General features: G+C 40.8%; 1 protein-coding gene across 2 annotated transcripts in view; it reads left to right on the top strand.

Annotated features, from left to right (window-relative positions):
• Positions 1-15,744, top strand: part of slc1a2b (solute carrier family 1 member 2b) — a 29,584-nt gene that overhangs the window by 1,255 nt on the left and 12,585 nt on the right. The gene's annotated exons all lie outside the window — the stretch shown is intronic.

Raw genomic sequence — 15,744 nt, 5'->3', positions numbered from 1 at the left:
GCTGGAGGCACGCACAAACACACATACGGCCACAGAAACACACTTTTCCTATAGCACCATCAATGTCACCATGGAAACCAAGTCTCTTGGCATCCTCAGTGGATAGCCTTCTGCATCACTCTTAGCTTGTCTTGACAGAGTGTTCCAGGAGCGTTTCTGAATGTCTTTCCGAACCTGTTTAAGAGGAGGTGCTTGTATTAGCCTGATTTCATTGGGCATCTTCCACTGGTGGTCCAGTGGGAGAACCTGACTGCACATATGTCATGTGTCACTGGTCTGAGGAATCCTTGGCCTGCAGAAGGCAAATCCATACAGAAAGTGTCCATGCAGCTAATTCTGTTTTGTCATTTATCCCAGAGGCTTCACTGTACTGTGACATCTTTGAGTTAACATGAGTGAACACAACAGACAGCCAAAGCGAGCTCTGGCATGCTGAAAGGCCAAATGAGTCATTTAACATGAACATGCATGCTCTGAATCCATGTTTTTTTTAACATGGAACCAAACAGAATTATGCTTATGAGCTTCAGTTCTACTAAACGCTGTGAGCAACCAATAAGGATTAGGATTACTCGTGTGTATGTGAATCCGAATTAGTACATTGTGTACCATTTCACGTTTTTCCAAAATGTTCACAACAGATTCAAATTTTCTACATGTTCATTAACTAACTGTTTATTTTATGAACTATCACAGATTATTTCAATATTCAATATTGTCTAATAAAAAAAAAAAAATCAAGTTGACATCAGATGATTAAAGATCTCAATTAGGTAACATAAAATAGTTTGCTTTCAGCATATGGTGTTCACAGGTTTACAGGTTTGTTGTTACAAGAGGTTAAAAGTTAATTAATTGGTGGCGGGAAAATGAACAGTTTCATGCTCACACACACACTCATACTCACAAAAAAAAATACTTTCGATTTAACACAGGAAAACTGACCAGACAAGGAATTTACTGGTATTGACAATAGGATTATTGGCAAAAAATGCACTTGTGCCAATTCGCTTATAATAAACTCAACTAAAAGTGTAGAGCAGAATGTTTCAGTGATTTAATTGAAGGCTGATTATGTTCACTCCTTTTTTTATTTACTGCTCTGGGTTGCTTTTTAACATGCTTATTAAAAAAAAAAATGAAAACAAACCTGTGAAGACATTTACATTTTCTCACTCAATTTGAGACTTGACACTGTGAGAGGCATGAGCTAAAGAAGCAATGAAGATAAAAGAGTGCGAAAGTGAAACAGGTGTGTGTGTGAAGACAGAAAGCAGAGCTCTTTATTTAGTTGAATGTAAGTCAAATGCCAGGCGATTGAGTCCAGTTTGTCCTCCATGAAGCATCGTGATTTGAATTTAAGGGCCTGCCCATGCATGAGGAAAAGGCTGCACACGTAGCCAAAGATGAGCATATGCTACCTGTCTGTGGCTGCCTGAGTTGAACCTCCGCTCTCACTGAAAGGTTGCAAAGGATGCAAGGATGGAGGAATGTGAGAGTAAAAGATGGAGGAGGCAGCATGGATGAGACAGGTATATGGAGAAATTAAGGAAATGAGAGGAGAAGGAGACTTTAAGGAAAAAAGAAAGTGAGGATGCAGGTGAGTGTAACAGGGGATAACTACAGGGCTGTCCATGTGTGTGGTTGTGTTCATTCATGGAGCTTCTCTGTGGTCTTACTGGCAGTCTGGTGCTCCAGGGTTTGAGTAATCCTCCTGGGAACACACTGAAGCTGCCAAAGTACCATCCAGCCCCTCTTTTCACTCCTCACCACCCTCATGCTTGTTTATCTTTATAAACTCGTACTTTAATGCACTCACTTAAAAATCCCTCTTTTTACCCCTTTTAAATTCATTCTTTCCTAATTGACGCAATATCACCCAGTTTCATTTTTTCTTGCCTCCTGCAGTCATTCGTCCAAGCTTTGTTGTCTCCTCATCACTGTATTCTGGTTGTGAATCTTCTCATTCCAGGGACGAAGGGATTCATGCTCTTGGAGGCCTGCCTTTAGAATCAGTGTTTCGTTTGTGAGGGGGCTGAACAGAGTGAATCCTTTCCCATGGACAGACCAAACAAAGAGCCTGGCTCCCTTCACTTCTGTATGACTGCACAGGAACAGAATAGTAGGCATTCAGACGCTAGACTGCTGCTGGGCGGCAAAAATGATAGAAGTCTGAGCTTGATGAGCTTCCTCTCCTCAAGTATGAGGCAACAGCTGTAGCATGTGATGGGGATAAACCACAAAAGTTCCATTTTATTATAAAAACTGTACTCAAAGACACAGGTTTTTTTATTGATTCATTTGGACTTTTAAAAGTGAAAAAAATAGACAGATGCAGGTCTGGAGTCATGAAAAACGGATTTAGCCTCATGGAATCTCTGTAAAAAGCAGGTACATATGGCCATGAGCATATGCATGCACTTACTTTTTTGTGATATTACATATGAATTAAAGTTTTTAGTGATTTTAAATTATTTTGGCCAACTCAACATGAAATAGGAAACCCATGTGGGACAGTTGGGAAAGTGTAGCTCACCTTTGCAACAAGCTAAAAGGGAACATCCTGGAACTCCACTCACTATAGGTTGCCAAAAGCTTTTAAAGCTTGATCTGTAATGCTATGTTTACACCGGGCTTGGAAATGCGCGCTCGAGCAATCGCCTCCGATAAAAAGGCTATGTAAACACGCCCATATGCGTGTTTCTGTCATCCACATTCAAAACTCTCGTGTTCGCATGTTGATGTGCAATTTCATAGTCTATGTAAATGAACACGAGTTGAAAGTTAACCCTTGTGCTATCCTATGACCCCACCCTTACATTGACGTGTTCTCCCTACCATGACAAAGGTGAATAAAGGTGGAAAGATTTCATGTAATCAATGGACACCAGTGAAGATCACAAATCATTGAAGAAAAAAGGTTCAGCGCACTGTCTAGTGGGTCTAGATGACCCAACTCCCAATGTTAAAGTGCCTAGGATAGCACAAGGGTTAAAGCAGTTGAACTTTGACCAATCAGGGACTCTGCTTTGGTAGTGATGTATGGGTAGCGTCCTTGTCAATACACGGAAGTCTCAACTTTTTGACAATCGACCATGAAGGAAAGATTCATAATTGTGGTTTGCGCCCGGATGGAATTATGACACCAAGTCTTTCATAAATCAGAACAGAGGTGTGAAATAAAAAGCCTAGAACAAGATTTTCAAATTTTGCACAAAGCCTGTTCCAACTGTGAGTTTCATGCGTATTGGATAACAACTGTGTGAATATCACATGCTAAAAGGACGTTCCAAAACGCGCATTCCAAAACCCGCTTTAAGCGCGTTTTTGAACACACCACACATCCCCTTATTGTAGTAGAACTTTTCAGTCTCATTCAATAGATAAAGTTACGTTATTCATGGGGAGGAGTTGTTAGGGCTGCTGATGGGGGTCACTTGGTCTTTACTGCTACACAGCGACAAGCCTCATCCCACTTCCAGTCACTGTCCTCCCTGAAATCCCCAAACCACCCACATGCTTCTGGCACCTGCTACTTTGCAATTGAGGTCAGAAGAGGGAGTCACGAAAAAGCTCTCGGAGTGATTGGTAAATCGAATGGGGGGCAGTGATGGGGGTGAAGAGGGTTCATTTTTGTTTTCACCCCTGGTACCAAAGACCATGCCACTGTGAATAATCAGCCCTTTGTGCGACAACAAAAGAATCATAATCAAAGCGCATCACGAGGTCTGCTGGAAACAAACACAAGACTTCATCCGAACAACTGTCTGAAGATTCCGTTTAAAGGAAACTTTCAAACGAAACTGTTTTTTTAAAAGTTATGTCCGATTTTGATGCTTTTTTTTAGAAAATAATGCCTAAAATTTTGTGCAGACAGTAAAACGCTTTACAGCACAGGTGTCAAACTCCAGTTCTCAAGGGCTGTATGTAGTCTTGCTTCCTTGTCAGCCCTCCCAATCTTGCAGCTTTTTAGTGACAAAGCACAACTGATCCAGGTAAGAAAGCTCAGTTGTGGTTAGAGTGTCCACCCTGTAACTGGAAGGTCGTGGGTTCAAACCCAGGCCGAGTCATTCCAAAGACTTTAAAAATGGGACCCAATGCCTCCCTGCTTGACACTCAGCATTAAAGGGTTGGATTAAGCCACCAAATGGTTCCCGAGTGCGGCTTTGTCTACAGCTCACCGCTCCCCCAGGGGATTGGTCAAATGTAGAGAACAAATTTCACAAACTTAGATGTGGGACTTTAACTTTAACTTTAAAATCAAGCAGGCCAATTACTCAAGAGGTTCTATACCCTTAAGGCCCGTACACAACGGGACGAATATTCGCCAGGCGTTATTTGCCAGCGTTTTTCGCCACGTTTTTTGTGTTCACACCCAGGCGATTTTCGCTGACGATGAACCGAGCGAACATGCAATTTCATTCCCTGACATTAGATGGCGCTTAATGTAAAACAGAAATACTCCTGTACATAAGGTGGCGCTGCGCAACTTTACGCTTCTTACAGTCGCTTTTCACTCAGAAGAAGAGAGCAAATAGTTACGCGCTTGTCAGAATCATACAAAGAAAGCATGAATATTTCAAGCACCAGTAGCTCCAACTGGTGCTTGGTTCGCGGATATTTTAGAATGTCCGTCATTATTTCTTCGCGGCTGTGTAGATGCAACTCGGCATCTATCTTCTTCGCTGGTATGTGTGCTCAGCAAGGCAGTTTTGTGTTTGAGCGCCCCCAAGTTGTGTTTTACTGTAACTTCAGAGGCTCCAGACACGTGTGCAAAAGCGCCGTTCTCATTGGTCGAAAAGATTTCGACGCGACGCGTAAAACCAAAAAGACGAACCCGAGGCGTTTTTTAAAAAGTGACGCTTCGACGCGTGGCGTTTTTTCGCGTCGGTGTGCACACTCAAATTCGTGCCCTTTGTTTAGTCACGAGGCGTTAAACGTCTGCGAAAATCGCGGGCGAAATTCGTCCCGGTGTGAACAGGCCTTTACTCACAGTCTTACAAATGGCTTTACTGACTTGCAAAGAGGGTTGAACATTTTCATGTAATTTTCCCAGAGTTGCTTTGCCTTGAGAAATACTTTCGGTTTTATGCTGACTCATAGGTGGCAAAATGAGTAAAAAACATGATAAACTGTCACAAGAATGTCAACCATTTGGCCAATCAAGCTAGAAATTGATTGATAAACTATGAAGAGGAAATCACATAAAGATGATATCATAATTAAATAGAACTGCCATGGCTGCCAACTTTACACACCCCCTTTCATTGTCACCCACTTTCCTCTTTCTTTGTCCCCTTTTACTCTTCCACAAATCCTCAATTAAGTGCGTAATGGGGCTTGGAGGCAGGTTTGTGTGTGCCTTTGTTCAGAGTTGGGGAATCGGCTGGCATTAATGCACCTCTTGAGTATGTAAATAGCCTGAACTGTGGGAGCGCGGAGCAGAGTTGTCAATTGGATGCTTAATCACACAGAGCTCCATCACTTTCAGACATTTTAGGAAGCCAGAGCAGGACATGCATGAGAACTCCAGCGCCAGATACAATGCCCACACTTAGGAGAGTAACCTCAGTACCCATGTTCACCTCCCACTTCTTCCAGAACCCCCCTTCTACATCTCTCTCTCGATTCCCTCAGGACCATCGACCCGTTTTTGCCTCTTAGAACCGGCAATGGTTATTTCCCCCTTCTGATTCCACACCAATCCTTCCTCTGCACAAGTGCAGCTCCCCACGGCTGGGTCTATCTCATCCCGATGATCTCTGCTTGATAGACCCTGCAGTGCTGATTTGTTTACCTCACCCACTTGTCCAGCGGAACTCACAACAGTCCTGTTCATTGGCCATTTGTCAGTGGCCTTTTCAGAAGTAAAAGAGGAGAAAGAGTGCAGGGTTGGGGGCGTGGGTTTGCAAAAAAAAAAAAAACAACAACAACACACACACACACACACACAAAAGAAGAAACAATTAAGTTTCCCCTCCTCCCTATGAACCCAATGCTAGCAATTTCCCAGCTCTAGATTTTGTGAACCAACTTGGAGGCCTTTAAAGTGGCCCATTATTCCAGTAAGGGTGGCGTGTTCCAAGAGCGGCTCGCCTCAATGGCAAAAGAACACAGAGAAGGGTTTGTTAAAGGGATTTTGGCTCAACACAAGATGCACTGTTTAATTAGGAGGAAAGTATCTATCTATCTATCTATCTATCTATCTATCTATCTATCTATCTATCTATCTATCTATCTATCTATCTATCTATCTATCTATCTATCTATCTATCTATCTATCTATCTATCTATCTATCTATCTATCTATCTATCTATCTATCTATGTCTCTCTCTCTCTCTCCATCCATCCATCCATTGCTTATTTTATTAAATATGTAATTATTTATGTATATTTAAGAATTCTCTTAAGGATGTCAGTTAAAACGTTTTTTGAGAGTCTTTATTTTGATAGTCTTGCTTTGTTGGGATTTTTTTTAATAATCTGAACATTTAGAGATGTTTGCACTCATGGGATTTGGTTGTCATAGGGATCAATCAAAACCTACTCATCTTTCTTTCTGGGAGATTTTAATAATAGTTCTTTGCATAGTTGGATTGTCGTTCTTGGGTGTGCTCATTGTCTTTTCACTCTTTCTGGGATGAGTTGTTGCATTCTCAGTACTTTAGAAATATTAAAAAAGATAAAACGGAGAGTATGAAGCCCTTTTGGGAATTACAGAAATAAGACACACATGTACAGGATTAATTTCAGAATTTACATTTGGTGAATTATCTGCCTATTTTAGGCATCAATTACTTTTCTGTTGAACAGTTTGTCATCTGACTAGTTTCTACAAGGTTCCAATCCATTCCAAAAACTGTCTGGCATCTGCATCTGTCACTATCAAAGATAAGAAATTATAAAGTTATGCACACAGAAAACACACACATACAGACAATTTAAAATTTTTACTGACAGTCAGACCTTTTATACTTTGCTGTTTAAATCATACAGATGTAACTGTTTGCCTCTGTCAAAAGGTTAAACCAAAAATGTCTCCAATGCCGTTATGTACAAGTCAACCGGAATGGCTGTGATCAGTCAGTAAAGGTGAAGACAATTTTTGCAAGTCATGACATTTGGCATCATTTTCATTTCCATTTATTCAAAAACAGTTTACAGTTTTTCTCAGTTGCTTTAGTACAATTCTCAGATCAGAATTGAAGTTTGCAAATATGTGTGTGCATTTCTCAAAACAATTTGTACAAACAGCAAAACACTATGGATGTCTTGCAAAAGCCTGTAACTTGCTCAAAATCTTTAGTTCATCTCTCAAAACTAAGTCTTTATGTCATTGAACATGTCAGTGCCATCAGAATGTCAAGTCCTTGTGTCATTGTCTATGAACAAGACAGTCAAATTACTTAGTCATGTTGTCAATATAACTGTGTACTTTAGAGGGAGGTTCTGATGTAAACTATGGCTAAAGTTTTGATGACAATTATTGTAAAATGTAAGTTACACCTTTTTTGTTTGATTGCAAGAGACTGGACAAGATTCACATTTACACTTTTATTGTTCATATTGTAATTTGTTGACAGACCACGTCATACAAACATAGAAATACCCACTGCAAACAATAACACAAAGGGAAAAAAAAAGATAGGACAATATTCTGTACAACAGTTAAGGCAGTGCAGTAGGAATTGGTGTGGTCTTCCTACACCTCTTGTTGTTCCTGTATGTTAGGCCACAAATTTTCATCCACATCACAGCGAATATCCTCTCTGGTAATGCAGCAAAATATGTTTGTCACATTATGACAACTTGGTCAACCACCGACTATTGCACAGTGAACTATATAATACATTTTGATCAACATGACATAAACAATTGATAATGTAGCAAAGAGCAGAGAATTTTACATAATCATTTGCATGGATGTACCAAAGCAATTGCAACTTGTTCAAAGAAGTGAGAAACGGCTTATATGATGTGCACAAGTGACATCATGATGTGAAGATTGAACAAATAGATTTGGGAATTTCATTCTGATCTGAGAATTACGACGGTACGACGGAGTTTTAGGGCCACGGTGAGGAAAAAAAATTCTGGCCAACGTGACGAGATTAAAGTCGTCATGTCGACTTTAATCTCGTCATGACGAGAAAAAACTCGACACAAAGTCTCGAGAAAAAACTCGTCTTGTCGAGATAAAAGTCGAAATAAAGTTTTGAGATTAAAGTAGCAATGTTGCGCGCGAGAGAAAAAAACTCGTAAATTTACGAGATTATTGTGGAAGTGAGCATCATGCAGAGCAGCAGGTGAACACCGTGCAGCAGCAGAGCAGACCGACTAAACGTAGTTGAACAGGTGAGCTGAATGTTTATTGATAATGTTCCAAATGTCTGGAGGCTCATTTGATTGATTTACGATTCATTAAAGTTTTATTTATTGATGGTTGGTTTGCAGGATCACTGCAGCCCGATGGAGCCATCGGTTGTCCCTGCAGCTGTTTGCTTGAATCCTTTCTTCCTCCACCAAAGACAAGATCTCTACGTTTGTGTGATGCTTCCGTCTGAGGAGCAGCACTTTTTGCCTATTTCAACGTTGTAATGCTAATATAACAGACTATTTTCATTCATCTTTGTTTTTTAATGATCAGACGAGACGCTTCATCTGCAGCAGTGGGCGTATGTAACACTGTTTACTTCCGCATTGGTGATCGGATGACAGGTTCATGACGTAATGTGACAGATGAACTTCAGGTTATGTGAATGAAAAGGAGAATAAAAGCTGCAGCGATCTTCTACACCCAAACGTTTCTCTGAGCTCCTTATTTTACATATGAAACTCTGCTTTACTGACACCGAACCCCGGAAAGGCGGCTCCACTGACAATAATCTGATTTTGAGTCGCCAAAAGGTTCAGAATCTCTGTTTTAAACCTATAATCCGGAAATAAAGCTTCACAAAAGGCTCCACATATTTCATCTTCAAGCTAGGCTCCCATAAACACACAACTTCGGTGTTTTCTCCTTGTTAATCTATGAATTTTTTCCCGTACATTTACAAGTTTTTATCTCCTAATAAAATTACTTATTTTTGCCGGCCATAAAACTCTGTTGTAAACTCTTAATAAGCCACTAGCTCACTAACATTAGCCATAACACTGAATACTCCTGAAAGACTCAGCTTCACTGCTCTCGCGCAACATTGCGACTCTAATCTCGAAACTTTATTTCGACCTTTATCTCGACACGACAAGTTTTTTCTCGAAACTTTGTGTCGACTTTTTTCTCGCCGTTTTTTTTTGTGCCGAGTTTTTTCTCGTCATGACGAGATTAAAGTCGACATGACGACTTTAATCTTGTCACGTTGGCCAGAATTTTTTTTCCTCACCGTGGCCCTAAAACTCCGTCGTAGAGAATAGTACTAAAGCGACTGAGAAAAAACTGTAATATTGAGGTTAGATTAACAGGCAGGAAAAAAAGAATTCAGAATTTTGTTCCAGCTGTTTTTGTCCCGTCTGGAGTATTTTTGTGACGTCATTTTCTCTTTAGAGTTTAGTCTTTGATCAGGTCACTTTTGTTTTAATGCTTGAGCATGCTTCATTCTGCAGTGGTGTGTTGAATGAACGTTTATGTGTTGCAGCATGTTTCTGACGGCTGTAAGCATCCTGAGATGTGTCTTAGAGCAGTGTTTTTCAACCTTTTTTGAGCCACGGCACACTTTAACCTTGACAAAAATCCCGCGGCACACCAGCATCCAAAAATTAAAAAAAAAAAGGACCCAATGCATCATGGGAGATGTAGTGCAAACAGCCGCCGAACGCAGACAGACTCGCTTCTCTGAGCTTTATTGTTTTGTTCATTTGTTCCACGGTCTGATACCGCATCCCGCGGAAAGCTACACTGCTATAGACGAGCTTTAGCTGGAATTTTTGTTGGAACTGAGCGACTTCATGAGCAGAATCAGAACAAGGAAGTGAATACTTTAACCACTTCTGATTGGTCAGACTGATGACGTGGGATTAAGCTTCCAAGAATAATTGGTGGAGACAGTTAAAGGGGCGTGACTTTTCCGAAAACATCTGAAGCTACGGCTAAATCGCGGTACCGTCATTCTTATCAAAATGTCTTTAATAGAATCAAATAAACACAAAGTAAAAAGGATTTTACGATCTTTTATATTCCTAACTAATCAGTGTTTCATCAGGGCCTGTTTGGAATAACAAAGAGCTGATATCCTGGAGATGATAGATGTTTTTAGATCAGTGAATGAGGGCCACCTCCCACGGCACACTACTGTGCCGCGCACACCGGATGAAAAACACTGTGCTAGTGAGTTAATTGTTAGCCTTATATTGCTGTGTGGAAAAAAAACAGAAATCATAGAAAACAAAGATCTCTTAATTCCAATAAGCTTTATTAGATTCAAAGACCCACTCCGAGGTCTTTTTAACACATCCTTATGGTATTTTTCTCATGATGAAAATCACACACACACACATATATATATATATATATATATATATATATATATGTGTGTTTGTGTGTGTGTGTGTGGGTGTGTGTGTTTGTGTGTAGAAAAAATTAAGCTTAAAATGACATTTATGAGTATTTTTAATTCAAATTGTTGTGAATCAAGAGCAGATGAAAGAAAATGCCATTGGAAAAAGCTTGTAGGTGTGATGTTGAATCTACAATGCCAGGCCACAAGCTCCCTGTTCCGCTCCATTCTGCTGCATCCACTTTAACAAAAATAGATCCATGTACGTCTTTGTTTTCCTCATCTGAGCTGGCATCTGACTCACAACTGGATAGCTTCAATATTGGTTGCCATATTTGTTGCACCGATAATGCTAGGTTGAGGGTGTGAGGGGCTGTAAACTAGCAAGAGATAGTATAAACAAATGGATGATGGGAAGTATGGGTAGGCTTACTCTGCACCAACAGTCCTGCCCACAACTCAAAGGCAAATTTTTAATTAACTACAGCTGCTCTGCAGAAACAATGTCCAAGCAAACGCTAGGACATTGACCTTGAACCCTCCTTCGCGGTAAGAAAAAATTATTTTAAAAAATGGATTATGGGGAAAAAAGAAGAAACCTCAGGGCTGCCCACATAAAGGAGGATCCTCTCCCAGCACTCTTAGAGAAGAATTAGCTTATCTAACCCTACAACTACATGTTTGGATAGTCCAGCAGATGGGCTTCATCCAGATGAGTATGGGGACGGCTGGGGGCATGAGACGAGCCAGAGGAAAGTCCACAAACAAGGATAGGAGCAGGAGCAGTTTGCAATCAATTTTGGAAACCCATCATTGAGAATATTTAAATTCAGTTTTTGGGTTAAGAAAAATGGTACAAGAAAAATTATTTGAAGAACTGTAATGATATTTTTTAGGCCTGCACAATATACCGCAAATTTATCGTTATCGCAATATCCAGCTCTGCAATATGCATATCGCAAAAGACAGTGAAAATCGCAATAAATCGTAAACCTTAAATGTGTTAATACAACCTTAAGGCAGCTTGAAGCATTTAACGAATCAAATAAATCCCTTTATGCATTTGACCAATCGGATGGACGCCATCACCTTGTTGACCAATCGGATGGAGGCCTGTTATGTTAGATGTTTGTCTCCTATGTCGACAAGGGTCATTTGGAGTATAATTTTTAAACTGTTGCAATGAAATGGGAATGATGTTTTTGTTTATTTTGTTAATTGTTTGTATACCGCAAATTATACCGTTATCGCAATATTAATCTTAAATATCGCATATCGCGAGTTTTCCTCATATCGTGCACCCCTAATATTTTTTAAACCTGTAATTTGTAGTCACAATTACAGTAATGTAAATCATATTGTTAAATTGATTATACTTTTGATTAAAATACTTTTAACCCAAGTTTACTTGCTCCATTTTGGTTATAATCGAACCTTCTTCAAAGTAAAGCACTGCTAATCTGACATTTTTGCAACCCTTCTTTGATGCAAGTCTTGTACTTGCATGTCTCTTGGATGATGAATGAGGCTGTGTACATATGAGCAAGAATGCCTTGTCCATCAACACTGCAGGGATGTGTGAGGTCCGTGGGTAGACGTTATGTGTCGTACATTATGTTGCTTCCACAGACTATAGGGTTGAATTAGACAGAGAATTCACATTGCATCAGTCTTACAGACTTTTGCAAAAATGTCTGAGGAGACCGGAATTGCATTAGGCCAAAAACATTTCCCAAAAGTGGAATTGGAAATAAAATGTATTGGGTTTGTGTTTTGCAGTGTTGTGCATTCAAATGTGAAGCTGGCAGTATAAACAATCAGACAGACACGTGTAAATTTAGGTGTGTATCAAGTGAGTCTAGTGATGTATGAAACAGGGTTTGTGCAGCAATCCCATTTTGCCGAACCAGCTGCTCAACAAAGATGTCTACTATAAATTTATATCTGGAATACCTGATAACGTTGCAGCCCATGTGAGTTTTGCACCTAGTTCCTCACCATTTATTCAGTCCTTTATACTTCAATATCTCAACACTTTGCTTTTTCTCGACTCTTCCTTCACATTTCTCCCTATCTTTGCATTTCCTTCTCATGCGTCTGATCCTCTCCTGTCATCTCCCTCATAGGGTAAGATAGTGGTAGTCAGAGTAGGGAGTAGGGTGGTCCTGCCGCACAAGCCAATTTAATGAGTTCCTTAGAGGATCGGACCATGCGTATCAAACACAACAAGTTCTATTGAACAGATGCACATTTTCAAATGCTTGATTTATGTGCAGCCTCTATGGTAGAAGAGAGGAGATGTTAATGTGTCTGTGGTGTGTGACATTATCTATGCAGGAGTTTAAAATGGAGTAAGAAATATCTCACATACAGAATCTCATCTCTTTGCTGGGAAGTAGGGCTGGGGATATTGGACTAGCTTGCACATACACGTAAAAATTTCTCTGGCATCAAATAAGACTCCATCAACAGTTGCATCTTTAAAGGCTGATATGCGAAAAATCCTCGATCTGAATTAGTCTCGGATTAAATTAGATGCCATCAGACTGAAGACTCAGATTGTATCTGAGCTTATTGGAAACACCTTATTTGGTCTTTTGACAAGACCCCAGTATAACAGGTTGTTAGGGCATAATTACAGTGGCACTAGTCGCATCTGAGCAACCCATGCAGACCACCACGCAAGCCTCAGGATTCACAGAGACTCTAATGATCTCCTCATTATGGACACAATTAGTTGCGTGAAACAAAAGAAAAGCTTAGAGGATGCTGGTGGAGAGACATGCATGGCTCATTTAATCACTGCTAGGATGGAGGTGCACCCTATCTGTAAAAAGATGACAAATAAATGAAAATGTGTTAAAATGAAGGAAACTAAAGGTATTGCAATGCTGTTATTGGTTAGACCTGTTTGCTGAACCAGTTTTTGTGATGTTGCTTATGGGTATCACCTATGAATCAGAATTTTTCTTTGAATAATTTATTTGATTTACGTTAATTTGAAGGAACAACACATGTTGCTCTCTTTTTAAATATCAAATGTATTAGGGGCAACACTTAAGTATTAACATATAAATCTAAACATTCTCTTGATTTTGACTCAATTTCAAGAATAATAATAATAAAAGCTGTACCCTTTATGAAAACAAGGAAGTATTAACATGAACTGACACAACGTCTGGTTGTTAATGTCACTAAGAATGTGTCATTGCTCCCCATTCATTGGTTAGTGGTTTAGTTCAGTCTAAAACAAAGGGTGTCAGTATGAAACTGACTCGGATAAAGGTCAGTAAGATATCTGCTTCATTCAGTGAGTGGTTTCTCTGGCATGGGGCCAGTCTTTGATCAGATTTTACTCTTACTCCAGGGTCCTCTTGGAAGGGGTTTATCTTTCACTTCCTATGCAGGGCACAATCTGAAGTGTTTTCTGAGAGCTTTCTTTTTTTTTTTGTTGTTGGGGGGGGGGGGGGTGGGGGGGTGTTCAGGCTCCGGAGCTGCAAATATGTGTGAGCCTGATTTCTTCCCACTGTAAGACAGGAGATCGTGAGGCCCAAAGGGGCCAGATTTATCCGGGACCTGGCCATGGTCCAGTTGTCTTATTTCACAGTTTATTGTGATGCTCCAATCAACAGGATGGTCATTTTGGCCCCCCTGTACCTCAGTGGGAAACTTGTGCTCTCATTTGCATGGCCCTCTGGGATATTGCATGAGAAGCAAATGCCTGAGGTACAAACTGTCTCTATTTTAAACTTTACATGACTTTAAGAAAATGGTAAATCAGTAACGAGGCAACTATAAGACTTTATTGAAGCTTTTATGAATTGTGCAAACATTTTTGGAACCCCCCCTTTTTTAATTTAAATGATTTTGTCCTTTCTATTGACCACTGTTTCCAGCCATGTTGCATCCTCAAATGTTTGCATGACTGGTATGTGTATGGCTGTGAGCTTCATCTCCTTTTTCTGTAAACCACAATGTTGCCAGGGCAACCAAACGGGGTCCTTGCTGCATGGCAGTGGTTCTCAATGGCAGCACTCAGGGAACCTCCTCACTCTGGGAAGGCTCCATAAAATTGGGATAATCGCTGTCGATTACGGAAAACAATGGGCTGCCGCTTCTGAAAGATTCATTCATCCTTGCAAAAAAAAAAAGAGGCAGTGAAGGGTGGAGGGGGGCAAGAAAGGGGTGCCTCGGTCCCTCCGCCGCTCTCCCACGGTGGGCACAGGCATAACATCAGTGGCCTGAAAGATCTGGCATTCTGGACATGCTCACTGCCCCTCACTATAGCCTTGCTCTCCCTCTCATCTGAGCCCCCCCCCACTCCCGCATCTTTTCTTGCTGCTGCCAGTTTGGATGCAGCGCTTGGCTGAGCGAGTTGGGGCCACTGCCACTGTTTGCGTGTAAAACAAAGACCCTCAAAACCAAGAGGGAGGAAGCAGAGAGCTTCACATGGTACCAGCCAAAAGCTGTGATGGCTCCCTCAGCCTTCCCCTCACAGGCCCCTCTTTTGGCTGAGAGGTGCTGGTGTGACCCCAGTACCCCTTTCTCCCCTTGTGTTCCTCTCACTCCCTCCTGTAACCCCTTCTTCTCAGCTCCAATCCTTTGCCCTCATCTCTAAAACGCTCTCTTAGAGGGCCCATTAGAATGAGCACGACTCATCCAGGGATTTAGGATGAGTGATTTCTCATGAGACAATCTTTGCAGACAGGGACGGCATTCCTTTTGCTTTTGTTTTGGGACTGGTCATTTGCCTGAGGAGGAAGTAGCCTTCCAGCACATTTCCCTAATTAAAATAATGTGATGATGCTCAATATGTTGTAAAGTCCCATGCTGCTGGGAGACTAGTGTCACCATCCTCACATCAATTACATGTCATTTGGGAGTTCAACCCAGCTCAGGAGTTTTATCAAATAGTGGGATTACATAAGACTGCTCGCTGCATGTACGGTTGATGTTTTATATGTCAATCTATACTTCATATCATCTCCTTTTAAGCAGGGAGGGCAGCAAACTTCAGCCTCTTATGTTTTGTCCATTAACTGACCTGAAAGTCAGAACACACAAGATTAGTTTTTAAACCTTCTGCTTATCATTCCTTTATAGTTTATTCCCTTTTCAGCAAAGTCATTCCTTACAAAGAGCTCTTGTCAACTATGTGCCATTAGCGGGCATCATCATGCTCATCTCCAGCAGCCTGGCCTCTTTCATGCCATCCATAGAAGCTGCAGAGGTCTGGAAGTGAGCTATCCG

Source organism: Oryzias latipes, chromosome 6, assembly GCF_053564925.1.
Source record: "Oryzias latipes strain Hd-rR chromosome 6, Olatipes_Hd-rR_3.1".
Taxonomy (NCBI): domain Eukaryota; kingdom Metazoa; phylum Chordata; class Actinopteri; order Beloniformes; family Adrianichthyidae; genus Oryzias; species Oryzias latipes.
This window is presented reverse-complemented; position numbering and strand designations above follow the sequence as displayed.